Source organism: Dromaius novaehollandiae, chromosome 1, assembly GCF_036370855.1.
Source record: "Dromaius novaehollandiae isolate bDroNov1 chromosome 1, bDroNov1.hap1, whole genome shotgun sequence".
In the NCBI taxonomy this organism is placed as follows: domain Eukaryota; kingdom Metazoa; phylum Chordata; class Aves; order Casuariiformes; family Dromaiidae; genus Dromaius; species Dromaius novaehollandiae.
Window position 1 is genome coordinate 72,391,707 of NC_088098.1, and position 26,060 is coordinate 72,417,766.

The 26,060-nt window shown below is 41.2% G+C and overlaps 1 protein-coding gene and 2 long non-coding RNA genes across 4 annotated transcripts in view; 2 read left to right on the top strand and 1 right to left on the bottom strand.

Annotated features, from left to right (window-relative positions):
• Positions 1–12,211, bottom strand: part of LOC135329095 (uncharacterized) — a 31,941-nt gene extending 19,730 nt beyond the window's left edge. The window contains exon 1 of the long non-coding RNA XR_010390312.1: positions 11,129–12,211. This is a non-coding gene — a long non-coding RNA (uncharacterized LOC135329095). The remainder of the gene's footprint in view (positions 1–11,128) is intronic.
• Positions 12,212–12,230: 19 nt separating this feature from the next.
• The window catches only part of STK38L (serine/threonine kinase 38 like), a 52,056-nt gene continuing 38,226 nt past the window's right edge, over positions 12,231–26,060 (top strand). Inside the window, exon 1 of one of the 2 annotated variants that reach the window (XM_064516398.1) lies at positions 12,231–12,385. The gene's annotated coding sequence lies outside the window, so the exon portion shown is untranslated. Of the gene's footprint in view, positions 12,386–12,516; positions 12,649–26,060 lie in introns of those variants that run through there. The other variant, XM_064516391.1, reaches the window with a different exon arrangement.
• On the top strand, positions 13,145–16,889 carry LOC135329077 (uncharacterized). Its single transcript, XR_010390300.1, has 2 exons — positions 13,145–15,442; positions 16,679–16,889. It is a non-coding gene; the product is annotated as an uncharacterized LOC135329077 (long non-coding RNA).

The following is a 26,060-nucleotide window of genomic DNA, read 5'->3' on the forward strand; positions in this document are numbered from 1 at the left end:
CCATGATAAGAAAACATCTCCACCTCATCTCTTACTGCCATCCAACACCATTGTCTGTGGGCTCTGATTCCGAACTGGAATGACAAAAGATTGAGTAGATCAGGTTCAGGGAAAGAAACTTTAAAAATGTAAACATACATGACATGATCACCTTTGAGCATTAGCCTCTCTGGAATTTGCAGGCTACTTATTCTTTATATGATACCAACCATTTTAAATTTTGGTCTGATTCCATTTCCTAAACTTCAGTTCTTCAGTTACTTGAGGGGGGGGGAGGGAAAGGTGAATTGGCAAAAGGCATGTGGTGTTTCTCTCTGGTACTTCCTGGACAAAGGACCAAAACAGAGTGATTGCAGTGATATCATGTTTACCTCTGAATATTATGAAATTTTATAGGACAGAAGTCTCACAGGTCTTAAATCAGTAAAATCATGGAGCCTACATGCCAGGAAACAAGAGCGGCAAGGAGAAAAAATGCAGAAAGACAGACATGGTAAGAATATGAGCACAGTAAGGAAAACAACCTGTGATTTCATCCCTAGAAGACCTTTGGTTTAAGAGAAGGATGTTACAGGGGTGGGGGGGGGAAGAGGTACTCAGTACTGAGCAGTACTGCCTGAATGTAGGTAATAAAGAGAAGAAATCATCCGTTCTGACTTCATTTAGCTCCTCTTCCCAGTTTTCCTGAGAAGAGTTTAAAAAACAAATCAATAGTTTGCTTCTCACATACATCTTCTAAATGGCCCAGAAAGAAACAAAGGGACTCCTTGTAATCATAGATCTTCATATCATAACTTCTCTGTAGCACACAATAAAAATGACAAGTGGTAAAGGGAAAGAGGCCATGAACAAAAACTTCTTACATGTGTTTGTATGTCCTCAACTGGAAATAAAACTCCAGTGAACTGTCTAGTTCTCACAACTGAAGAAATCATGTCTTTGGCTATTAATGTTGCAACTCAAACACTCCCACTTTATTTATTAGCTGATATAAGCTGTTGAAATATGCAGAAGGGCATCCCTGAGCAGGGTAACAACAGGAAAAACTACAAGAAATTACAGATAGCAAACGGGGAGTGATGTATACGTAGCTGGCCATCCCTGACCTGTGGCTACACTAACAAGATAATAACATGAAAAGTTTCAGAAATGAGAAACAGATGTATATATATGTGTGTGTATGTATATGTATGTGTGTATACGTGTGTGTGTATATGTATATGTGTGTGTGTGTATATATACATATATATAAAAAAACCCATATAACGAGAGCGGTTCTCACCAAATTGAATTGCTAACCAAGGTAGACATTACCAAAGCAACCATAACATAAGCACCAAAAAGGCTATCATGACAGCACCACCAGAGTCAATGGGACAACAGTTAACCAGCATGGGTTGGTTGTTTGGGATGGGATGAGGGTGGGAAAGAGGGACAAACTGAGAGGGAGAAAAGGGGAATATAAGGGAAAGCAAATGATGTAAGTGGGTCTGACTGGAGGTACCTGTCAACAGCCCTGTGCTTGATCTCTGCAGTTTGGAGAAGGAAACTAAACCTGCTGTTTCCACTGTACAAGTGGGTCTGACTTGCTTCCACGGTCAGGAGGGACCTGGTGTGCTTCCTCTCAGCATCAGTGGTGGAATATGTAGAGCGCTCTTTCTGCCAGGGCCTGCAGTCCTTGCCTGGGCTATGTTGTATGTGTACCTACGCCCCTGTCTCTGGCCCTATTTCCTGAATGGACCTCAGACCTATCTTGTAGGTGGCTCGTCTCCAACCCTGTCTCCTGGATGGACCTCACATCTATGTCGTGGTCCTGTCTCTAGTTTTGTCTTCTGTTGCTCCTGACTGGCCTCCCTGGATGGACCCTCGACCTTGCCATCATCTCACCTTGTCCGCAACTGCCAATGGGCCCTGTTATCATCACCCTGCTTTGCCGGCTCGCTGCACATATTGTAGGACTGTGCCCTGGTCAGCAAGGGCACTGGCTGTGCTGTGGTCACCCTCAGCTCCCAGCTTGTCCTCCCTCGCTGAGCATCCCTGCTCTTGTTGTCCCTGACACTTTCTAATATCAGCAAGACAGCATCTGGAAGGTATCACCTAATATCATCATCACTTCACTTCTTTGTCTCCTAGCATAAATGAAATGACTCTACACACTGTCTTTTATGTTTCTGGTTCTTATTGCAACAAACATGAAAAGTGAGTTTATATATTCTTATCACCCTCCAACATAGCTGGATAGCTGTTCACGTGGGAAATATTTTCTTCTAGTAAGAACTTTTTTCAGACTTCTCTGAAGGAGCTGACTGGTGTTTGTTTTTTCACACCTCTCCTTTCCATGTCCACTGCCACAATGTTTTCCTAGCATATAACATTCAGGGTGCAGAACCAACGGTTTCAGTCCTGATTGCTCCACTGTTGCTCCACAGCCTCTGTATGCAAAAAGGCCGGATTCTCCTTAAAGTGTGGGGATCCCTAGTTATTTCAGCGGATGAAAAATTTCCAGCTAGCAAAACCAACCCTAATGTATGCAGGCTTCTTGGAAACCGCCTTATAACTATTGTTATTACTAATAAATGCTGCTCTTCCTGTGAGACAGGAGATACTAGTTTAAATCATAAGAAATTAATCTAAGAGGGCTTTCATCCATGCCTACTCTTTTTGCTTGCCCTGCCAACCACCAGCTGCTTGCTTTAACGGCCCCTCACAAATCTGGGCTATCTGACTTTCTGTTGTCCTTTCAAACCTATTCTCTTACGTCAATAATCCTTTTGGGTATACTGTTTTTTTCGTGAGTTTTGAGTGAACTCAGGTGGCCAAGCTGTGGGCATGCATGGCTAATTATGGTGGAAGGAGAAAAGATGGACTTTGATTAACATTCTGCTCCCTTTGGAGAAACCAGGAAATGACTTTAGAAGGTCCAGATTTATTGACATCCTGCTGGCAGCTTATCGCTAGTGTTGTCTGAATTGCAATCATTTTTGAGAAATAGGGCTGATGCTTGACTGTTGACTGGGAGGATGAGAACAGAGTTCTGGGGATTCAATGTTTGATGCCACTTTAAAAAGCTTTTCTTCATTGGGCCCCCTGCGGCCCTTCTCCATAGCGGACTTGAGCAATGCTGGCTTAATTACTTGCTCTGTTTCCATTCACGCACAACAGCCTTTGTACAGGACTCTGTGCTCCTGAGGATGCCAGAAGAATTTGATCGGATGTAATGTCAGTCACGGAGATTTGGCATTATATAACTGGTCCTGCTATATGTATCTGGGTTGACTGCTCTACCCTCCATGACACCGTAGTTATTCAGAGACAATGCAGAGAAGGCTCTGTAGTAAGTGCACGGAAACCATGAGACCTTCTGTTAGCTTAAATTAAAACTTTAACCTTATTTTTTTTAGGGTTCTGGCTTGTCTTTATTAGACCCAACTATTTTCCTCATGCTGTGACAATTAATTGGATTATTTTCACTTGAAGATCCAAGCCCTCAAGATAACTGGAATGGAACTGAATTGTTTTCCTGTCTCTGTTCTTCCTCATTAGTAGTCTAAGCAAGTGTGAGACTACACAAAGTTTGTAACTATTTTGTTAGCTTGTAATCACTTTTCCTTCTCTCCTGCAGACAGAGATTGTGCTTAGATCATTATATTCCAGCATGTGATTGTGGTATATTAAAAGTGAAAAGGCTAGTTATGTAACTTATGTTTTCATTTGCCTTGGTAGAGGAAAAAAATGGACAAGTGAGGAAAATCTCCAAAAGAAGATCAGCAAAAAAGGAAGAAAATGACAGTATGTTTACATACTTTGTACTACAAATGCAGCTTAAATGGCTGCATAATTAAATCTCTGCACTGAGGGGCTAAATTGGGAAGATAGTAGCATCTTTGCAAGCTCTGCCTGCAAGACAGGTGAGACACCAAAATGTCATAGTAATTACTGCACATATCTTCGCAGGGTGATTGTCTCAATTTTTTATGGACTTGCCTTCAAAGCCAATAGTTGACCAGCTCCTCTTCTTAGCAGACTTTGGAAACTATCACTGCAATACAACAGTTAGCGCTTTATTTGGAAACCTAAAGAGGGTCACTGTTGAGATGAATGGAAGAAGTGCACACTCCTCTCTCTGGATGAACATTCAGGCAGTTACCCCTACTGTGTAAAGCAGTAGCATGTTTATTTACTCTTTACTGACCTGAAAACTTAGGAATGCAAGTGATCTTGCTGACATAGGCCAGTGGACTGAGCATCTCCATGGGCCAGGTTTAATTACTCTGCCTGTGTGTGTATGTGTGTGTGTAAGACAAGTGGCCAGATTCAGAGACCCCATAAAATTCAGGAGAACCAAGAGCTGACTCTTGATAGTTTAAGACTTCAAGAAAGACTTCACCAACAGCTCAATTTATCTTTTGCTAGAAGAAACTGAGTAGGTTTTCTGGATATTTATAAGGACTACATGAGAGACACGGGGGAACTGATTCTTATACCCTCATTTCAAATTATAGTTACACTATGATTTTGAAATGTTTTGTTTAGAAACTCCTACTTTACTTTAGAGGATATCCGTAACTAAGCAAATTTGCTAAGAAGCCAGCTCATTTACGAACTGAGCCTTGCCAAGTTGTGACTTACTATTTTTATGTCCCTGTAGATTTTTACTGCATTAAATGATCCACATGACAAATGCCCAGACCTCAAGAGCTGACGGTTCTGCTCCACAAAGAGATATCTCAGACATTAATGCTGAAGAAGCTACAAGCAAGTTTAAGAGTTCATGCAAATGGGACACTTTTTCAGATTTAGGAAAAAAAGATACAAGGAACCTACAAGGGTCGTCTCTTATGTCATATTTTCAGGCTCATTTTATGGGACTGTTGCAAAAAAACCTCAGGCAGTTCAGGAATTCTCAGTTTACTGTTTCTCTCTTTGCATAGCAGGGACTGCTGTCTCATGCATTCAGTAGACAGCTGCCAACAGCACTGAATACAGCCCTGAGATGCCCCAGTGGGCTTTGAGAGAGGCAGAAGCCTGGAGCATGTGTAGCAGAGCAGAAGTGTCCCTTCTGCAACTTTGGCAGTAACAGCACCTTCCTCACTAGCAGTCTATAGCTTTGAGGTAGGGGCAGAGGTGTAGGAGGAGCACACTTATGGCAGAAACAGCAAGGAGTCAAGCACTTGTGTGCTGGCTGGTGAGAAACATCTCTGGAGAGAGAACCTGATTTGTGTTACAAATTTGGAAAAGACTTCCCATGTTATTAAATGGCAAGCAATACAGAAAATACCTCCTACACTGTTTAGTAACGAAAAGTCCGTAGTGAAAGACATCATCAGCACATCCTCCACATGCTGGAAACAAAGGAGAAGCTGTGCTGTTGGTGGGTTGGGGAAATACAGCAGGAAATGTGCAGGGACAGCCAGGTACTGCTCAGGGGACTGAGGGAGCTGGGAGAGGTTTAGGGAATGAAGCTGGAAGGTGGTGTGGGCAGGGACTGAAAATGTAAAGCAAGAACACAGCAGAGCGAGGCTTGTGTCTTTGTGCACATTTAGAATGGAATTGTCCAACTATAATTGTTCCACTGATGTGGAGGATGGAGGGGGAAATGGGAGGCAGGAGAGCAAGGCAGAGGAAGTTAAAGAATCAAAGCACTTGCCAAACCCCAGAATTTCATCATCATCATCAGCTCCTTCTTTTTTTAACTCATGTTTTTGTGCATGTTTGGGACGGGAAAGCTGACTTAAAAATTTTAAGCTAAGAGTTTGCAGTGCTGCATTAGTCTTGGATTAACTTAGCTTTGGGGAGGAAATATCTCCAGGACTTCTGTCTGGTGATCCACTTACACTGTTGCATTATTTATTCCATGATGGAAAGAAGGAGACGGTCTGTTCTTGAGAGTCCTTGGTTCCTGGGATTGTGGTTTCCTATGGCTCTCTGTGACCCTTGATCTAGCTGTAGCCTCTTCCCTCACCAATCCTGCCTCCCTGCAATGCAGCTCCATTGAGATGGCTACAGCTGTACCAGGCATCTTGGCAATAGGGTGCCTGAACATTAATGCAAACATATTCTGAGCTTATACTAGCCATTTTTGGACAAATTATTCACAGTATTAGAAATCTTTCTTTGCAAGTCCAGTTATGTTTTATCCCTTCTTCCTTGCAACCTGCCCTCTTTTATTCCATACCAACTCCATATTTTGAGCTACAGACTCTAAAACTATCTACAGGATTTGACTCCCCTACCATACATCCATACGCGAGGATGTCAAGAGGGAAAGAAGCCAGAAGGCATTCCCATAGCCTTGAGGCAGGAAGCTCGTCACCTTGAGCAGGCAAACTTCATCCACATTCTGCAACGCTGGACACATAACCTTGTCCTGTGACCTGAGGTGTGAGGCTTCGAGTTACAGGAAAAGAAATATGACAGGTCCAACTCCAGCCAGGCTGGTCTCCATGCCTCCTGGGTCTGTTTTGTTTTGTTGTCGTCCTTCTCCTAAGAGAGACATGGCTCCAGGCTGTGGAACCAGGCCTTTCCTGCCAAGCAAGAACGTAGAAGCCCCTGTGTTCAGTAGCTCCTGTGAGTAGAGACGTTGGTATTAGGCTCTAAAACAGATGCATTAGGGTTGAAAAGCAGGGAACAGAATGTAACAGCAAGTTGCATCACTTTGTTTACATCTTGTTCCAGTTTCTTTTTCTCTTAATTTATTTTAAGAGCTTTATGTCAGACACAAAAGCTGAACTAGATAGCTGTACAGCAAAGGCAAGCAGAAAGCAAGTGTAAGTAAGAAGACAGAATGTGTGGCAAGCTTACAATTTACACATGATCTCCCATGCATCGTGCAAAAATAACCACGAAACTAGCAAAGAATCTAAAGAGAATCTTTGCTAAGAGGAAAATGCAAATGTTCAGTCCTGAAACAGTGCAAGAACAGATCAAATATTTTAACTAAGAATAAAGTGTCTGAAAAACAGGAATATTTTTGTTAAATATATTCGGTACTCAGGAGTCTGACTGGAAAGATTGTCAGCTTCACTTTAGTATTTTAAAGAAGGGACGTGACGACTATGCTGAGGAAGAATAGCTTCCTTAATAATTAAAAATTGCTATTATTAGTGTTTTTGGTAACTTTTTTGTTCCAGACTTTCAGTGTTTCTTTGTTTATGGAAAAAGATCATGTATTAAAAATGTCTCTAGCAAGTCCCTGAAGGATTTTCTCCAAAGAGAATCCAGGAATAATATTTTAAGAGATGACGTCGTTTAATTGAACTCAGCTATAAATATTTTAATTGCTTACAAAATGAATCAAATGTGCCATATCTTTAACTCCTGCATGAGGAATTTGCTGCCTCTGTGCCAGGAAGAACCCTGCTGTGGGTTGCAAACCTCCTGCAAAAGTCAAAGCCAAGCCAGAAGTTCATACTAAAAAAATAATTATACTTACACAGGAAAAAAGTCATTTAGATGGTATCAAAAACTGGCAAAACATTGGTTTTGCAAGTATAGTTGTGAATTGCTAAGACACTCAGAATATGAGCCGACAATCTGCAAGGTGACTATAGTAATTTCCTTGGTTTTGTTCAGTGGAATGATTGCTTTGTTCCCTAGACTAGGCATATGGAAACGCAAATGGTTTCCCTGTTGACATAGATGTTATTAATACAAAACAAAGCATCTGGGCTTCAGGAAAGTATAAACTAGAACTTTCTAAGAAGAGCTGCAGAGTTAGCAACAGTCTGTAGTACACTGTACCAAACAGAGCTGGATTATTGTAAATGCCTCTGAAAGGCACCTGGTAAAAAAAATAACAAGTTTGTTACTAATTTTAAGAGGCAACAAATGATGTATTCAGTCTTCAAGTTAAGAGGAGGGGCAGGAAGTATATGCTCCTGCATAAATTCGTGGTTCACCCACATTCACCCACACCTTAATACTCTTTACTTCCAAAAATATATAATAGAATTGGAAAGGTTCAGAGAAGGGCGGCAAGGATGATGAACTGTATGGAATGGCTTCTGGGGCAGGACTCTTTAGCCTGGAATAAACACAATTAAGAAGGTGCGGGATATAAAAAAAAAAAAACAGTAGCACACACAGGATGGACATGGATCAACAAACAGTTCACTGTCTATTCTGATACCAAAACTAGGAGCCCTAACAATATGCTCTCAGGAGCCAGGTTTGGGATAAACAAAAGGAAGTGATTTTCACACACAGACTGTGGAACCCCTTGCTGAAGTGTACTGTACATGGAAGAAGTTTACAAGGTTTTAAGAGGAGACTACACAAGCACTTGGAAGAGTGATCCATTGGAAGTTACTATTTCGACAGATCACATCAAGCTCAGGATAGTTGGAGGTGGGAGGGTTTTAAAGGAATTCATCATGCATTTGTTCTGTTCTTCCTTTTCCCTAAGTGTCTGCCCATGATCACCGGGAAGACAGAACTGCAATTGAGACAGCGCCTGGGACTGAAACGGTGTGGACATTCCTATGTTGTTACATCTTTTTAAATATTGATGACAGTTTTCTAAATAAGGAGCCCGACCTAGCAAACAGCTATGTGAGTAATGTTACTTATGTGAATAGTCTCACAGAAGTACTCAGGACAATCCATTTCAATCAGATACCTAATTCTTCAAGAATTTCCAGGTCCAAGATTTTCTCAATTGTTTAATTCAACTGTGAAATGTTGCATACGAAGTGCAACCATGTGTTGCCTTCTTCTAATTGTGCATTCTGTCTATTAAGAAATAATATTTTCTTCTATGCCCAAGCATTTTCAAAGTATTTGATTTACTACTATGTCCCACAGGAATCAAGCAACTAAAAATCCACAGTATATTCAGGAGATGCAAAATTTTGTCAGAATTATAGTATCTTATGCTAAGTGCCATAAAATAGATTAAAGGATTTGCAGTTTTTCCTGGTCTTCTACGTATTAAATGACAAAAACATATACTTCTATTATTTAGGCAGATCAGGGAGTGACAAGTAAAGTTTGATTAAAAATTCTATCAGTAGTAGCTAAGACAGTCATAATAAGACACTGGAAAATCTGGATGAATGTTTCTGCATAGTTTGCATTATCCTTACCTAATTCTCCATATTCCTTAACCTTTCTTACAAGTTTTAGAATTGTTTGGCTTATTTTGAAGAAATACATGTGGTTTATATGATATAGAAAAATAGTAAGAAAGCAATTATAGAACGTTAGAATTGATTCCTAAAGCTATTAAGTAATTTACATTAAGTAAATAGCTGCAAACTACTAGTAATGTCTCTTATAAACATTTATACGTTATTTCTGATGCCAAAAAGGATATTTAACAGAATCTTTTCAAGAGACATCTCCAGCATGGCTCTGATATGGCAATTTGTATCTGTTAACATCTATTGATGGACTGCAGGAGAAGGAAATTTATGTCAAAATCTCACATGCATGTCCTTTCACAGACAAGTGATCCCTCTTTTGAATTACAATAATGAGGGCAATACTGTTTTGGTTTGCTACAGACTTTACCCTAAGGTTTTTTGAAGGCTTCAGAGGTTCAGTGGAATTTGACAAGCGCTATTTAAGCTTTTGTGTTTGCCTTTAATTGCTGTGCACCAGGGTGTATCCTGATCCTGCAGCTTGAACGGTTTGAGCAGACGGCACGGAACCTTTCACTGCATGTTGCAACTTGCAGGAATAGAACATTATACAGTTGTGCAGAAGTATGTACATTTAGAAAAAAGATTCTGTTCTTCTGCATAGTGAATAGATTCTTGTACCTCTAAATTAAGAGCTAAGGCAAATATACACAAATAAAAGCTATTAAGCAAACACTACTGTTTATAACTTAAGTCGCATCACTGTATCATCAGAGCCTTGGGTAAAATCTTAGGTATTTCTGCCAACACTCCCCACTTTATCTGCCTGCACGGAAATTATTTGCAAGTTTGGTTCTGCCATGGTTCACTTAAGAATGAGGATTTGGTTTTTCGCTTTCTTTAAGAATGCAGACCTTCAAAAGCCATGGCTCTGTTTAACTTTATTCACGCTAGGTAGCCCAGTGCCTTCAACTGCAACAGAGGTGATTCCACTGCAAGATCAAGTAAGATGAGCTTCTATGTGCATAGCTATGCAAATGTAAAATTAAGAAATTAAAGTAAACCATGTCTGTTTTGCAATGGAAAATCCTCTGACATAAATACTTTTATAGCCAGGTGAAAACAGAAACATGAAATACTCAGTTTTTCCATCAGTCTCTTAAGGAACATAGACCTGTATTGTTACCATGTTGTTTCTTTTTTTAGTCAAAACTACCATTCAGGAAAACTCAGAATTTTATAATGTAAACAAACATGTATCATTTGTCTAAAGTGACAGAACAGTTCTTTAGACATCAGTAATTTTTACAGTCTTATGAACCATTTGCTTTCCTCTTGTGAAAATTATAAATAAATAAATAAGTGCTCGCCCCACTTCCCCCCTCACACACACACAAGAACAACACAAAGCTCAGTAATTTTCCACTGGCAAAGCAACCTTTCAGTGTCTGCCATCTGCTACACTAGCAGGACCCACAAGAGGAGCAGCAGCAGCAAGTCAGGAACTGTAACATCATGTTGTGAATATTCATTCAATTTTCATTGTCACAGCTGGTCGTCTTCATCTCTGAGACTGATCTTACCTCCCCCAATTTCCCTTTGATGGCTTTAGAGAGGGGGGACAAATAGAAGCAAGCTGCTGAAATCAAAATTCTCAAACAAAAAATCCTAACCAAAATCAGTACTCATACCTTTTGGGGGGTTTCCATTCACTCCTCTTTACCACTGTTATTTGTAAAGATTTTTAAATACTTTTGCCCCAGGAAGAGTACTTTAGTGACATACTGCTTTTCTAGATCCATGACCAGTTTATTTTGAATTTACTTATAGTCTTTTCCACTCTCGCTAGTTCTTAGAAAATCTGAGTTACATGTCTACACTTTCAACACAGCAACATGGTAAATGGGCATGCACAACTTCACTACCGCAGGTGCCAAATGTGGAAATGCAGCTCTGCTATCACAAAGGCCAGTCCTCCCAGAAAGTACTCTCACATCTCATCCAAGTCAAAAAATACTAATTTTAGGCTTCTGTTATTTCAAACCTACCAAATCTTCTGCTTCTGAAACTGATCTCTGCAGGTAGACCACTTTGCTCAGGTAGGTTCATAGTGTATTTCCTGGTTCTGCCTGAAAGCCAAGGGGACATGTAGATCCACTTGCAGGAGTAAGGTCCTGGGACTGTAAAATCTCTGGGCAGGTAGTTTGTTTTTTAGTGTATAAAGCTCCTAAGTCTCTGATGTTTCTATATAAAACTAACGAGGTATAAAAAATTAAATGTTGCATCTAAACAAGTCGTCTTCATCAGCAAACCATCCTCAAGTCAAGAGATGACACTATGACAAACCTTCGCTAGCTTCCATGTGCAGTGTATTTGTGAAAGAAGCAGAAGACAGTAGTATCTTGATCACCACTCTGCCAAGTTCGAGTTCGGAGATTTGCCTTCTACATAGTTGGCTTTCTCAAAGCCAAGACATCTGTGTCACTGTATGCTTGAGATAAGTTTCCTTGTAAATGCAGCTGCTCTGCTGCTGCTGCTTCTTTTTTATTACCTAGTAGTAATAAAACCAAAGCAGGGGTTTTAGCTATCTTCTACCTGAGGTAACATCCTTACACTCGAAGTTCACTGGTGGAACTAGAATGACACAGAAGCACCAAAGGGCCTGTACACACATTGCTTTTTCAGGCCACTCTTCTGTTTTCTGTTCGGGTACCTGGGCATCTGTGTGTGCCACTTCAATAGCGCTTTCCCAATTGTGCCATCTTTTCGCGTTTGCAAACCGTCTGGGGAATGCCTACCGCCAAAGTCGCTTGCAAACAAAGTTTTATGCTGGCTGCTTAAACTGAAGAGAAACGCAGTCCCTTCAGGCTGCCACCTCGCAAGACTCCTTGGGGGCCTGGCTGCCCGGCCCGGGACACGGCTCAGGCCCACACCGGCGACTCCCCGCTGTCTGCGCCCCGGGAAGACCGCTGTTTCAGAGCAAGTCTCGCCCTTCCCGGCGGCGGCGGCGGCGGAGGTGCCGCATGCTCCCGCGCTCCGACTGGCCCGGCCGCTGGCCGGCGGCGAGCGCACGGCGGCGCCCCAACGGCCGCGCTCGCGCCCCAACGGCCGCCCGCTCGCCGGCGGCGGCAGCCAATGGCGGCGCGCGGCGCTCTCGCGAGAGCCGCCTAGTAAACAGCGCTGCGCCGAGGGCCCTCCCGGCGCCCTCCTCCTCCTGCCATTAGCGGCGGAGGAGGGGGCCGTGCTCGCACAGGGGCCGGCGACAGGCAGCGAGCGAGGAGCCGGCGGGAGGGCGGCGTGGAGAGGTGAGTGTCTGCGGCAGCAGGCGCAGCCCTCCGCTCTGGGGGCGCCGCTCAGCCCAGCCCTGCCCTCTCCCCCGGCGTGGGCTGGAGGCGGGGAAGGAGCCCTCTCCCGGCGTGGTGCGGAGGGAGACCCTGTCATTGCAAATCTTCTGCCCCCCCCCCCGCCAGCATGAGGCAGCAGGAGCAGCCATAGCCGTAGAGTCTCGGAGAGGATAGTGCTAGCCGTGCCTGCTGCCCTGCTTGCCTTCCACGGAGCAGGGTGATAGGTACCTCTCCGCTTCGGCGGTGCGAGGGCGGCTGGCCCGCCTGACTTCGGCGCGCTCCCCTTCAGGCTGCTTCTCCGCCTGCCCCCAGCGGCCGAGCCGCCGGGCGGGCAGCGGCTCCGGAGCGGCAGCGGAGCACAAGCCGCCCGAGCGCCGCGCCGCGCCGAGGCAGCCGCCTGCCTCCGCTCCGTCTCCGCCGCGGGGGGACGGTGTGGGGAGCGGCGGCGCCACGCCGCGCTCCGGGTGCCGCTGGCGGGCGCGTGGTCCGCGCGCCCCGGACGGGCGGCCGTTGGCGGTTGGGCGCGGTGGGCGAGGGGCCGCGGCGGCGGTTGGGCTCGCGGGGAGCGGCGAGGCCCTCGCGGGCGGCAGGCTCGGCGTGTGCCGGGTGGGAGGCGAGGTGGGGCCGTGGGGGCACCGCGCGGTGCGCAGGAGGGGTCCAGCTCGGCTCTACCTGGGGGGGGGCAGGAGGTGCTGCGGGGCGTATGGGCAGTGGTTAACGCGGCTTTCTGGTGTCCGCCCCCCCTTTTTTTAAAAGGGGCACAAATTAATCTCTGTACTGTACTTAGACTAAAACCCCCCCACACTGTTTCCACTCTCTCAGATGAAGGAATCGAAAACTGCACTTGTAACGTTTCCCCAGACTCAAAGGAGTTTTGGATTTGGCCTGTAGTTTGACAGTTCAGCTTTCATTTTGCTTGTGTTGGCCAAATTTACAGTGACTTAGATAGATAGGCATAAAAGTTGAATGCTAAGAAGTATGACATGTCTCTGTTTGTTTTTTGTTGTGTTTTTTTTAAAAACAGATTTCATATGGCTTGGATCACAATAATAGATTCTTCATGTGCATGCTGAAAGACTGCCTCTGCTGATGTTATATACTTGTCTTCCTGTTGCAAAATCCAGAATAGGAATGAATGAGCTTTGGGATAGTCTCTAAATGAAAAGCAATGTTGAAGTTTAAGACTTAAGCAAAACAACCCCCCCCCCCCCAACCCAGCCTGATAGGAGTCACTTTTCAGTTTTTTCGTGGGATTCGTTCATGTGGTTTTACTCTTTACTTGCTGTTTACAAAAGACCAATGAGATTTATTTTTAAGACGGAAGATGTTGGGTTTTGTCACATATACTGATTTTGTGTTCTGATAGCTGTTTGGAAAAGAAGTCACTTCAAGTACAGAAATCTTGTTCGTAAGTGTATATAATGCTGATAATCTCACTAAGTTTGTGCATGTTCTATAAAACATACCTAAAATGCACAGAAATCTTAAAAGTTGCTTTCTTTCCTTATCATTTAGAAACTTAGGTATGAAACAGTATCAGTCTTAACTTTACTCAGGGCACTAGCTGAAATACTTATAAATATGCTACTAATCTGAGAGATGATAAGCAGTGGTCATGCTCACTATGTATGAAGAATCTGTTACTGTATGCTGATGCATACATTAATGCTGATCTGTTACTGATGCAGTTTTATCTTCTGTGATATATGCAGTCATGTTTTCCTACTTCTATAAAAAGGGTGTTTCAAATTAGGAAAAGTCAACTTTGTTCTGTGGAATTGAAACTTAGCTGTTTTTCACTGTATCCATGGCATGGTGTATGTTCACTTTTAGAATTTTTTTAAGCCTGTTAAGCAATATTTAAAGTAAATCTTCTATGTCACTTCAATTTCAGAGGAGAAACAATACCAAAAACTTCTAACTAAACAGAATTAAGAGGCAAATATTTATAGCAGGCAGGCCTTATGCTTTATTTCTTGAGCCTAATCTGCAGAAAGTTAATCTTTAAAAAACCTCAAGCCCTCTTAACTTGCAGTGATTGGATCAGGCCCCCTACTCTTGGTGCACAATGGGAGACTATCCCCAGGAGAGCATACATTTTGGACTTCTGTCAAGCAATCCATTGTGCGCCTAATTGTGCAAGCCTTCTATTGCTGATCTCTGAGATCTGATCCTGTGCTTAGTAGAGTCCCTGGTGGACCTCTCGTCGATGGAAGTGATAGGGGATTGCACGCTGACAGTAGTCATATGGAATTTATAACCTCTTGTGCGCACAAGTGAGGTTTGTCTAGCTTATTGTTTCTCAGGACTTTTGTGTAGCCTCCATTGCTTCATCTGACTGTATGCTTTGGAAGCCTGAAGGGTAGGTAGAGTTTTTTTTAACTATTTAAAGCTTGTTATAGTTTGGAATCTCTTTTGAGTCTTCTGGTGACTACAAGGAGCTTAATCACAGTTTGGGGAGCACTGTTTCTGTCCACTGTAGCTGCAATTAGCTTGTGAAGTTGTTTTGTTTTTAAAAGCCTATTTTTCCTCCCATAAATTCAGTTTTTACTCAGTCCATGTTTATTCAAATAGAAATGTTCTTTTCTCAGCAAGTATAAGCAGGGGGTTAAAATGTAAAGCTAAACTTCATAAAGATCAAGATGTAAAGATAAACTTTGATGTTTGTATTCTAAGAAGAAATGCAGGCTAGACATGTATATTACAATAAAAAGAATTACCTCTCTGAATACAGTATTCATCAGCACAAAAGAGTAAGCTGATACTATACAGTAAATGGTTTGCTGTTACTCCCCCAGAAAGAGGCTTTGTATGTCTTAGGGTAATGACAGTTGACATAAATCAAACATACTATTGTCCACAAAATCACTTAATCTTCTCTTGTTCCCAGCTCATTTCAACATATAACCGCACTTGGAGCAGACCTGCCATCAATAGTAGCTGCATTACTGTAGCATTGAAATGTGTGTTTGGCAAATAAATGGCTGAAGTTTAATTCTTCAGGTTGGATTGATGCAGGTTGTTTTTTTTTTTTTTTTTTTTTTTTTTTTTTTTTTTTTTCCCCCCAAGTCTGGTGACTAAACAACTGTTGAACATCTTTTGTTGTGTAGGCAGAAATAACAGTGAGAGTAACCAAATCTCATGTTATGGGATATGAACTAGGGGGAAGAGTTATTTTGTACATGGTATGAATTTACATGGTGAAATAGATATAAGATGAGGGATCCTTTCTTTGAAGGATCAGAAGTTAAGTCGCTGCCAAATACAGAAGAGTGAACTTGATCGTTTGATTGGCATGAAAAATCCTGCAGCTCTGTAGTCTAAAACTACAGAATAACTTTTGGCAGGCCCATTGCTCCTGCATCTGCATGAGGAAACAATAGAACATTTTTCTTTCACAACAGTAAAAACAAAACAAGGACCAGGGGGGATGAATGAATTAATCAGGAAGAATTTACTTTCCTCATCATAAATCAGTTGATCAGCATGGAAAGCATTAAAATGGGCAATTGTCATACTTAATATTGTCTTTTGCTTGTGAAATTGGGTCACTTTGAGGTTTGTATTAATATCTCACCTAATATTCCATACTACTCTGCTAAGCTTGAAAAAGCAAAACAAAACAGCAGATTGGGAAAGAATATTAATCTTTATGATTCAAGTATCTTCACTGATCATAGTACTTAATTTTCTAATTTCTCAGTAATTTTGACATCTGGTTTGAACTGTATGTAAATTTAGGATGTATTTGGTGATGTACAGTTTTTAATATTTATATTTACAAACAGTTAAACATGCAATTTTTTAGCTGAAATACAGTTTTATATGAATCACAACTGAATAGAATATATTGAAGAAAACAGATACCTAGAATTTTAATGTAATAAACTTACTTTAGAAGACTGCTTCATTGTCAGAGTAGCAGTTGACTTCTATAGTCTTACTAATAAAAGGAAGGAATGTTTGATTAAAATAGTAGTTCCGGGTATATGAGATTTCACAATAGCAAAAATGTCCTGAAGCAGTAAAACCAGAGAAGACTAGTCATCTTTTAGTAACTAAGCACAGACAGTATTAAGTACTAGTTTGGTGCAAACAGGTTGCCCAAAAAAATTGAGTTCATGACAGTTGGGAGAGTGAATGGGAGGGAGGAAGTAAGGGGCTAACTCAGATATGTATGGGCAGAGGAACCATGTAAGAGGGAGAGTGTTTATTGTATTGCAACTTACATTAGTTATGTCTCTTATGTTCCAGAGTTTGAGCCTGTGGTTGCTGACACGCTGTAGAGGAGCTGCAGACTTAGCAAAGATCTTGGCATATTGGAATTCATTAAATATCCTTCCACAGAAGTGGAAACAAATAAGTTCTTGTTATCTCTTGAGCAGATGAAAGGTTGTGAGACCCTTCTAAAAACAAAAACAGGCCTTTCTCTAGAGTGTGTAATAAATATATTAGTTTTACAATTCTCCGAGTACTGCGTGTAATGTCACATCAAGTTGTGAGGCACTACTACTGCATTGGTAAAATGTGCCAAGAAATTCTAGATATTAAATCTCTTTGCAGTAAAACAAAAAACAAGTAAACAAACTGCCTAGACAAACAATTGGAAAACTTCAGTCAAGTGCCTACCTTGCTAGAAAGAAGTACTTGTTTTAGGGCTCTTTGTATGAGCCTTTTATGTAGAAGAATAATGCTTATTCAAAATACAGTTCTGCTTAAGCTGGGTGCAGTTAAAAGGAAGATGCTAGGGTTGTGCCAAGCCATAGGAGTTACAAATACAGTCAGCTTTTATATGCAGAAGGTTAGATTGGGGGTGGGGGGGGGGGGAATTAAGTCTTACTTCTGTAAGACACATGACTACCCTGAAACTTTCTGCTAAGGAGGACTCAAGGACCGAGCAAAAGAAAGCCACTTGACAGAGCATCTTGCCAAAAGTGGGGAGTTGAAGTGTGCTTAGGCGGGTTCTCCAGGGTTTACAAAGTTATGATCCATCTCCCTGTCTGTGATGCAGCAGAGAGGCAGTGTGTCCAGCACACCTGTGCTTCACCTTGAACTTGTGGTAGCATTGCTGAGAACACCCGCAGAGGATAGGTATGTTCTCTTCCTGCAGACCCCAGCCAGTTTGGGGACTCAGTCTGCCTCTTGTGGGAAAGGGTCCAGTCACTTGTAGGGGATTGCTTTTTAAAGCTGACCTTTCTCACAGATCATCATTTTTCTAATTCATACAGTATGCTGGAAAAAATGAAGTAACACCTGCCTTTTAAAGAATGAGTAGAGCTGAATCTCATACTGAGGAGGGTCTGAGTCAATTGCCATGTAACACCACAATGGCGATAGCCTCTTTCATTGTAAAGCCCTGGTATTGTTATGAGTACACTAATATAGAAAAACCTGCTTATAGCTGAAATGATAGAAAAGTTCCAAAAGGTATTTCATAATCTGCAGAAAGGCATTTTCTGCAAGTTAGCCCATATACAGGTTACCCAGCCCTAGAAACCCTTTACCATATTTTCAAGTTAAACTTACGGTTAGCCATCTTAGGTCTTCATATATCATAGCTGAGTGTGTGGAGAAGATGACAGGACACAGGCATGGCCTAGTATGTTCGCTTTATTTCCCAGTGAATAGCTACCTCCTGGGCTAATTAGCTAGATCTGAACAAAAATGGGGCGAAGGTAGGAGAAACTCTCAGGCTTAAGTGTTCCCCTTCTTCCTATAAGAACTGAGAAAAATGTTGCCTTTTAGGGCAAAATCCATTTTTTCTGAAGTAGCCAGGTAGAAATAGCAGATCTTAGTCCAGCAGCATCAGGCTCCTTTTGTCTTGCCTGTGTATACTGGGATAGAGTTTATCACAGACATTTCTTAAAACTTGTTTTAATTATTTTTTTATAATGAATAGTTGCATAATGTGTTCCCAGCCCCTCCCTCTCACTGAAGCCTTATAAGGGAGGTAACCAGAATGCCAGCCAAGTATCAGCCTGATGATGAAAGAATTGTTCCACTTAAAATGTCACTAATTTTTAGCATGCTGTGCCCTGTATAAAGGGGCTAGCTTACATTGGTAGCTCCACAGATAAAAGCATTGCATGGTGTTTTAAGGCACTTGTTTCCTGAAGTTAAAGACAACTAGGTTTTTTCTGTTTTGTGGTATTTAGAGCTTGGCAGAGCAGAAAAGGAGAACAAATTCAGTCAAAAAGTAAGTATTGAATGGGAGTACCTGTTTTTCCAAACTGTAGAAATTGAAGACTGAGAATGAAGTCTGTCTTTGAGATTAATCATACAGTTCAAGATGTTTGTGCTTATTAAAGTATAAGGGAACTTTGTTTTCAGAATATGAGCTTCTCTGTGGGGTAGTAGGCACAAACGTACAGCAATGAGAGACAATAAAAGAAGTGGCTGTTACAAACAGGTAACAGCCAACTGTTGACACACATTCCTATTTAGTGGAGTAATGGCTTTTGGTTAACAGATGTTTGTGTAGTAAATACACTTGGTGAGACTTATTTACCAAGTAAGGTGTTTTTGTGGTGAGGTTTAAAGTAGTGGCATATATTGCAAAGTAGTCTGTTCATCACAGGGAGTTCTGACTTTCCCGATAAGGAGAATGAAAGGAATTACCACTGCTGCTATCACTAATGCGCAGCATCGTGCAAGTGTATCTTTGTCACTGAGTTTTGTTGTTTTTGTTTGTGTTTGGTTAGCCTGCTAAAGTTTAAAATACTCTGATTGTGAGCAGCTGGATTGATGTTCTTCATGACTGACCTGCCATATTCATTTGCGTAAATTGAAAGTTTTCTTGTGCCTAAATAGAACTTCTCTCAAACCTTCTCCTTATGGTTTAAAATAATTTCCTACTTCTTGAAGTTAGTTACAGCATAGATCTTGGTTTCTGCTAACTGTAGGAAATGTATGATGAAGCCTGCTTTCAAAATATGGGGGGAAAATATTCACATTCATATATGTTGTAAATACTACTTATAGTAAAGTCTTACTGTTTTTTTTTCTGCCACAATCCTAATAGGCATAGTTAGTGTCTTATTAATTATGAAGTAGTGGTTAAGGGCAGAGAAGCAAGGTTTATTAGAGTAGAAATTTGCTATGAATTCACCTCTCAAATCTTGTATAACAATCTATATAGGTGACCATTGTATATGCAAATGTATCAGATGGGTTCTCTTGTGTGGTTAATCTTTGTATGGAGGTTCTTTCCCTGTTTTGCTGTGTGCATCCTCCCAGGGAGTTTTATTTAACAGGTAGGGAGAGTTCATATAAAATATTTATTATGTGAGCATCTTGGCTCACTTGTACAGCACAGTTGGATGTGGTGAGCTCACTGCTCAGATGCATAAGTAATAATTAAAAACTTTTCAGTGTTTTTTCCTCTAGAAAAGCATTATGTTCAGTATCACCCTTTGAATCATAGTGAGTGAATAGTATTTGAGTGAACTTAAAGTCAGACAAAATTACACTAAGATGAATGAAAATCTATAGAGCTGAAACTGTTTCTTGGAAGTATTTGAAAAACATAAGGTGCAGAATATGGACATTATATCAAAAAGATTTAATAAAGTTTAGCAGATCTCCACAGTGAAAATAAAAACATGAGTATACCTGACTGACCTTAAGAGCAGTATCTGCTTAGAAGGGATATACACAAAAAGTCAAATACAACTCACATTCTTCAGCTGAATCTTGAGTGTTACAGCTGTCAATGAAGTTGAGTTATGCAAACCATAGAGTGGTTAATCAGCAGCAAAAGTTAAGCCATGGTTGTCAAGTCCACTGAATCACAAACTTTTCACAACATACTCCCCAGACCATCGTGCATCTTTGATTTAAAAAAAACAAACAAAACACTGAAAAGGCTGTTCCATTGACCAAGCCCCATGCTGCTGACCGTGTCTTGTGGACCACGTTTTGCAAACCACTAAGCTATGGCGTTAGGTACAGTTATTGTTAGAAGTCGTTTCAGTTAAGAAAATGAATTACAGATTATTTATTCTTCCCTCTCTAGAAGGTCATCATAAGCAATCTTGTCTTTCTTGGCAGATTGACTGAGCTTGAGGGATATACCTATTTTGCATTCTTCATATCCTTATATTCCTATCAGCACAGACGGAACATGTACTTTAAGAGAAGTATTTGATGCTAACTGGCAGCATTATAGTTGGAAATAGTTGAATATCGGAATACTTTTTTATAATAAATGATTTCATTTGAGAATGACAACTTTCTCATTTCAAAGAGAGAGAAAGACCTGGAAAAACATGTTTATGTTGGGTAGAAAGATGCAGGGAGTGGAGAAGGCATGATTCCTTCCCCTCCCCATTACATCTTCTTTTTCCTCCCTTTCCTTCCTTTTCTCATGAGCCAGCGATAAAGTTGAGGGGAGAGAAATCAAGTGGAATGCTTTAGATTTTCAAATTTTTCTGGCAAACCTTCAGAGAATTTGGAAAACTTTTCAACTTCTTCCATACATTGTAGCATGCACCGCTTCTAGACTAGCTCCAATCCTCAGTAATTAGTAGTGTTTACAGGCTACATTCCTTCCACAGGAAGGAACACACTGAAATTCACTGTGTGCGCCAGGTGCACAAGGAAATGCAGAGTTGTCTCCAAAGACTTGAGACTGTGTAGCTAAGATAGTGTTACAGGAGAACAAGTGTGTAGGATTAAAATTTGGATTTCAGCTGTTCTCCAGCCTTCACATGTTACTACCATGCCGGATGTCCAGGTTAGGATTATATGTTTACCAGCTAATCAATTTGAGTGTATAAATCCTTGCATTTCCCAAGGATTGTTATACCTGGGTTGTAATTTAGACCTGGGTGAACTTCCATCAAAGTTTTCTGTGACAGGAACAGTGAAGCATCCTCCTGTCTTCCAAAACTTACTCCTCTGCTGCTTTGTCACGATGAAGAGTACAATGTGATTACTATACTGGTATCATCAATCCTACTGATGGTGCTGTGAGTCTCAGACTGTGGGCGTTTTAGTGGGCTTACTAACATGTGGAGATTTGAGTTCAGTCATGTATACACAGCTCTAACCACAACTCCTTCAATCAATATCAGTGGTGATTTAAAGGAACTTTCTGCTTGATGTTGTCAGATGTGTCCTGAAAAAAGCTTGCATGGTTCCTGCTGTCACAGTACTGCTTGCTCTATCTTCCCACTGCAAGTGTTGTCTCTGACAGCTATGGTTCATTCATCTCTCAAGTCTTAGGTTCTCACTGGAATGGCATTAAGCCTCATTTAATCTCAAGGGACATCATAGTCATGTCAATTCTTTACTTTTTTTAGAGGCATCTAAGCCAGTTGTGTGGTGGCAACTGAAAAAAAAAATGGGTAAAACCATTTTTGTGCTAGGAAAAAAAGTGAATGTTACAGTGCCCAAATCAGAGATGAAAGAACTTCACTTGTATGAATTTACCATGACCTACACCACTGATTTCAGCAGCTGCTCACAGCTTGTGCTGCAGCCTTGCTGCTAACAACCTGGAATACCTTTGCTGGAACTAGCAACGTGGTTCCTGGGAGCCTGCCAAAAATGGTGCTGCCTTCGTTTTCACTCTTCAGTAGGACGCAGGACTCTGGCCATGGTGAGGGTTTAAAGAAGAAATATGCTTACACGTTGTCTGTTCAAATAAGCAAAATACCAGCCTACTTTGTAAAACAATCTTTAAAATCCTTTTAGAAAAAGCATGCATAGATACACATCCATTTTTATGCATACTTTAGATCACTGCATTTGAAAGAATAGTGGAAAGTCAGAAACGAAAAAGGAAGTGAGTAATTATGAGGTAACTGGAGAAAAAAAATAGTTATACTCTAATAAAAATCAAGTAAGTTTAGCTCCCTCCTGCCCTTTTTATCAAGCCAGCAGTAAAATTCAAACAGCCAGTTTCAATTTTGTTTACAGTTCAATTTCAGTCAGTTTCGGACTGTGATGCTGGATGGGCCTGTGTTTAGGGAGTGAAAACTTAAGAATGGTTGTTGAATACAAGAGTTTCCATTACACTATTTGGCTCTTAAAAAAAAAAAAAGAAAAAAAAAGAAAAAAAAAAGAAAAAAGAAAAGAAAAAGTAATGTTCTTTGTTTTTGTGTGTGTGTAGAAGCTCACTTTTGAGACTAGTCATACTTACAGTATCCTCCTTATTTCTACTTGACTGTAATTCCCTCAGTCTGAGAAACACAATGTAAATGCATTTTCTTGGTTCTTTTGTGCAAGTGCTTTTAAAGCAGTCTTGTCATCTTTAAAGAACCTGCCATGCAGAGTAAGAGGGTAAATTTCTGTATTCTTGTTTAGGAATATGAAAGCTATAGTGAGCCTGCATCTGCCTTGTGTGCAGTTGAAGAATGTAGTTGCATGATGAGATTTTCCTCTGTCATTGTGAAATCTTTGGGCTTTCCCTTCCTCTCTTGGCTGCTGAGGCAGGGCTGGAGAGGTTGGTTAAGTAAGGTCCCCCCCCTTGGAATTGTAAAGTAACTCCTCTCCAGATATTGCAACCTAATAAAGCACAGTAAGTGCAGTGCAGATTAAATGCCATATTTGTCTTGGATGGAAGGCCAGACTTCTGTCTGGAACGTTTGAATCTGTGCTTAGGGCGCAGCTTCCTTGTATTCAAGGGTGGTGATCATCTTGTCAACAAAGCATCTGATTTACAAGATGAAGTCACTTACAGAAGCAGGCTCCCATCAGGTAGGGATATCCAGGGAGGGGAAGCAAGGGCTTTTTTGCATGTGGTATAGTAAGTGCTGCACCTGTTTGTGCTTTTTCCTCTTTTCTCTTCTGTTGAGAGGATAGATCAGGAGTGTAGTTTGTGCTTGGCCAAGAGCGTAGGGCTTTTAAGGGAAGTAAAATTTAGCAGACCTATGCTTCTGTAAGAAAGCTGCACTGAATGCATTCTAATGGTTTTCTAAATTAATGGTACCTAAATTAATATTTGCCAATGAGGAATGTATTCATAAAATAAAAAACACTTAGAAATGTCTCTGTAATTTTTGACTTCCTTTGATACTATGCTCAATGCTGCTTCTACACAAGAACTCTTTTGTTCTCATCAACTTCAAGGGAGAAGGGACTGAAAAGGAAACTCCAGTCTCTGTTCTAAATACCCAGAAGATTTTTTGAGGGGACAGGCAGAGAGACAATGTACTGCGTCCCAAGATCTCTTTATAGGTGGTTTTGGTGCTCTTTGGGATACTGACCACCTTTGACACTGCATAATTCACAGGTATAATTCACTCAGGTTAGAAGCTGTTTACAAAGCACCAAAATTCAGAATGCCTTCGTCTTCAAATGAAACACGTTCTTTTCTCTCAATACGGTATCTCTAAATTTGCTGAGCAGCACCAGACTCCTAATAATGTGTTATTGTGTTAATATTCAATTATCTTGTGTCATCTGAGCACAACAAGAGTTCAGATTAGTTAATACTATTGATTGATTTTTTTCAAAAATACTGTTCTAAATCGTATTTGTGATGTTTACAGTTTAGCTTTCTAGCAAACTTAATTAACTGGGATTTATGTAATGCTTTCCAGCGGATGTGGGGATTTATTATGACAAATGAAGGTTGATGTTCATGATCAAAGCTTTTGATCCTGTATTATTTGTGTCCTCTTAAAATTACCCTGTGTTCTTAAAGCAGAGTTAAAGTTTAAAATAATTTTTTAGTGCTTTAAGTTTGGATTATTTGCTTCATGTCCCTTTACTGGCAAGAGACTACGCCAAGATTGCTAATGACATGAGTCCTTGAAACTGAATAGTTTATTCAAGAAGATTCTATATTTGTATGTTAAACTTTCTTCAAGAAAAAAACTATAGGAGTTAAAGCATTGGCTCTAGAAATCAGAAATCCTTTGATTTTGGCTGCAGAGTTGAATCGTGTGGGGAGCCTCACTGAGCTTCCCCTCACCAGCTGTCAGTGCTCCCAAAGCAGGTACGCTGGGAGGAAGGCTGGTGGCAGCCTGCATGCGGGACTGGACACTCTTCTGGGCTGCCCTCCTTTTGCATGGCTGTGATATGCTGAGAGTCAGCAGGTCTTGGTTTTCCCTGCTGCTAACGTATGGGGTTGCATATGTTTCTTGAAGAAAGCTTAGTTCACAGTTTGCAAAAATACACTGGGATGCTTTCACAAAAGATGGAAGGGAAAAGCACCTCATGTTTTGAAGGAACGTACTATTTTGAGGGAGGGCAATTCATTCTCCCCACATTGTTAAGTCCTTGGCCTTTTGCATGGTATCAACACAGGAAGTAACTCTTACAGATGCTTTTGTGATGTGGTTCCTAATTTATTGAGAGCTGACTGAGATTCATTGACTCATTTCACGTAAGCCACAAAAGAGCTATTTCCAGTTATTGCCTAGACCAGGCCTTCGAGCTGAAAGACACCAAGCCTGCCATGCTTCCCAAGAAACATGAGAGAGACAAACTTACATTACAAATATTTCAACATTATAATTCAGCCTTTGAAGTTTTGGCACTTATTTGGCAAAAGATATCTGCAAAGAGGTATTTTTAGCAAACACTATATATAGAGATTCAGACCTTCTTCTCTTTGTGGAGAATATTTTTACTGCCTATGAGGTGCCCAGAGTTAAAGGATGTAAAAATGACAAGATGCTCAAACCACAGCTGGACTCAAATTCTCTTAACTCTGGTGGAAGCTGAGTGTATCTACCTTGGAGAGTTGTTCAGTCCTCCTTTGCTGGAGAATCAAGTGCCCTGTTGTGGAGATGGGGATAAGGGAGAGATGCCACCTGATTTGGTTGTTTTGTTTCACACTTAGAACATATTTTAACTGTAAGTCACATCCAGTTGTTGTAGGAATACTTTTTGATGGGGCTCAGTTTCTGAATGTGCTTGAGGAATCTGTTACAGACACAGCCAACAGTTGCAGACTTTTGAGACGATCAGGAAAAGCAAATTGCTATATCCTAAGGTTAGTGCCTGGTACCTCCATTGCAGTGAGGGCTGGCATTTTGTCAGCTGCCAGGTAGCATTCATCTACCTTCACTTAGGTGCTTAAAAGTTGCATACCCAAGTCTCAGCTAGGCATCCTAATTTGCCATGTACTCAATGGGCATGAAAAAGCACTTTCAGAAGCCGATTCCTCTGAACTGCCTTAGGAGGAGGCATCTGCTGCTTCTTTCTATGAAGGTGACTATTTTACTTAACTATTTTAGCACTCTGCTGCAATACCTGGTAAAACAAAGATTAACATATTTTTCAGGAAGAAAAAAGATGGGTTCAAGCAAGGCCCCAGTGGACTGCCAGTTGTGCTGCCTTGCATGCATGTTCATGCTCTTATTGCCACATGAATGTGACTTCCGAGTACTGTTTTCTATGGCAGTGGATAGTTCAACAAAGATAAAATCAGCTGACCTCACCTTGGTAAAGTCTCTCTGCAGGTGCATGCAAAAACTTGGGAATTCACAGACTCCTTTTGTTTGGCAAACAGTATAGTCAGAATAGGTTTAATTTCCTCCAGAGGAGCCTGAGAATGTGCTTCCTCAACAGCAGCTGTGAAAGCCCTAGGGCCCAGTGTAAATATTAGTGTAAGTGGGTATGGCTCCTCTGCAGTTACACTTCTGAAAAGCCCAGTTTTCCCTTAGTTCATTGTGCCATTTAG